The following is a 2,500-nucleotide window of genomic DNA, read 5'->3' on the forward strand; positions in this document are numbered from 1 at the left end:
GCACCAGGGTGCGAAAAACGCACCAGGAGGGCACCATGGTGCATAAAAACGCACCAGGAGGGCACCATGGTGCATAAAAACGCACCAGGAGGGCACCATGGTGCATAAAAACGCACCAGGAGGGCACCATGGTGCATAAAAACGCACCAAGTAGGCACCAGGGTGCAGAAAAACGCACCAGGAGGGCACCAGGGTGCGAAAAACGCACCAGGTAGGCACCATGGTGCAGAAAAACGCACCAGGTAGGCACCATGGTGCAGAAAAACGCACCAGGAGGGCACCAGGGTGCAGAAAAACGCACCAGGAGGGCACCATGGTGCATAAAAACGCACCAAGTAGGCACCAGGGTGCATAAAAACGCACCAGGAGGGCACCAGGGTGCGAAAAACGCACCAGGTAGGCACCATGGTGCATAAAAACGCACCAGGAGGGCACCATGGTGCATAAAAACGCACCAGGAGGGCACCAGGGTGCGAAAAACGCACCAGGAGGGCACCATGGTGCATAAAAACGCACCAGGAGGGCACCAGGGTGCATAAAAACGCACCAGGAGGGCACCAGGGTGCATAAAAACGCACCAGGAGGGCACCATGGTGCATAAAAACGCACCAGGAGGGCACCAGGGTGCGAAAAACGCACCAGGAGGGCACCATGGTGCATAAAAACGCACCAGGAGGGCACCAGGGTGCATAAAAACGCACCAGGAGGGCACCAGGGTGCATAAAAACGCACCAGGAGGGCACCAGGGTGCGAAAAAACGCACCAGGAGGGCACCATGGTGCATAAAAACGCACCAAGAGGCACCAGGTGCATAAAAACGCACCAGAGGGCACCAGGGTGCAAAAAACCAAGAGGCACCAGGGTGCAAAAAAACGCACCAGAGGGCACCAGGGTCATAAAAACGCACCAGGAGGCACCATGGTGCATAAAAAACGCACCAAGAGGCACCATGGTGCAAAAAACGCACCAGAGGCACCATGGTGCATAAAAACGCACCAAGAGGGCACCATGGTGCAAAAAACGCACCAAGGAGGGCACCATGGTGCATAAAAACGCACCAGGAGGGCACCAGGGTGCGAAAAAAAAGGGCACCATGTGTCATAAACCACCATTAGCCACAGGCTAAAGCTACGGGCAGGCGGCTAAGCACCTAGGAGAATTGACCAGTGCGAAAAAAACGCGACCAGTAGGCAGGGCCTCAGGTGATAAACAGGAGGCCAGGTTAAAAAGCCGACCAGGAGGGCACCAGGGTGGCATAAAACTGCACCGGGAACCAGAGAGGGCACCAGGGTGCCTAAAAAACGGCACCAGTGGTGAGGCACCAGGGTGGGCAATTGAAGAGGGCCATATGGGACCAAGAGGGCACCAAGGTGGGCATCAAGGCTGACCATGGTGGGTCAGTGCTAAGGGCACAAGGTGGGTCACCAAAGGCACCCAAGGCTGCACGATTGGTGTGTATTCAAGGAGGGGGACCAAGGTGGCATCCCAGAGGCACCAAGGTGTGCATGAGGGACTTGCCCTGGTGGGCACCAAGATGCACCATGGTGGGCACCAAGAGGCATACTCGAAGGTGGTGATCAAGAGCACCAAGGTGGGCATGACCCAGAGGCACCAAGGTGGGCAGTCAAGAGGCAACCGAAGGTGTGCATCAAGGTGCACCATGGTGGGCACCAAGAGGCACCATGGTGGCACCAATGAGGCACCATTGGTGCTGGTAAGTCATAGAGGCACCAAGGTGGGTCACAAGAGGCACCAAGGTGGGTATAGAAGAGGCACCAAGGTGGATCAGAGGCACCAAGTGCGGTATCAAAGGCGCCAAGGTGGGCATCAAGGAGGCACCAAGGGTGCTATCAAGGTGCACCCATGGGGGCAATAAGCACCACGTGCGAGGCACCAAAGTGGCATCCACAGATGGCACAGCTGAGTCGGGCATCCTGTCAATCAGAGGCTGCAACTCATGGTGTGCCGGGCATCTGAAGAACGGCCACCAAATGGTGGCATCCGCACAAGAGGCACCTACAGAGGCACCAAGCGTCCCCGTATCAAGAAGCACCAAGGTGTCCCTTGCTAAACACCCCGTTGTGATGTCCAAGAAGGCAACCAAGGTGGGGCATCTCAAAGGGTGCACCATGGTGCGATGATTCGGAGAAAAATTCCATTATAAATCATTCCCTTGGGGAAATGTAACGAAACTTTGCAGACACATTTGGTGTTATTTTTGTGAATGCCTGCAAAAATCAGGTCAAAATTCGATCTCTAGGTGCCTTTTTCTATTTTCCCCCGGTTTTTCATAATCTGCCGATTCAAAAATTCATTAAAATTCAATTGCCTTGGCAGAAAAAATCTAAAAACGTTTGTGGACGTGAATTATATTTGGTGTTGTGAGCCTCCCGCGAAAACAATCACGTCGCAAAATCTCGATCTCTAGGTCCGAATGGACTTATGTATGGCTTTCCAGATAAAAAAGGTATCTACCTACTACATTGATTGGCTTTTGCAA

The sequence above is a fragment of the Abrus precatorius genome, unplaced genomic scaffold, assembly GCF_003935025.1.
Source record: "Abrus precatorius isolate BTA unplaced genomic scaffold, Abrus_2018 Scaffold1, whole genome shotgun sequence".
Lineage (NCBI taxonomy): Eukaryota > Viridiplantae > Streptophyta > Magnoliopsida > Fabales > Fabaceae > Abrus > Abrus precatorius.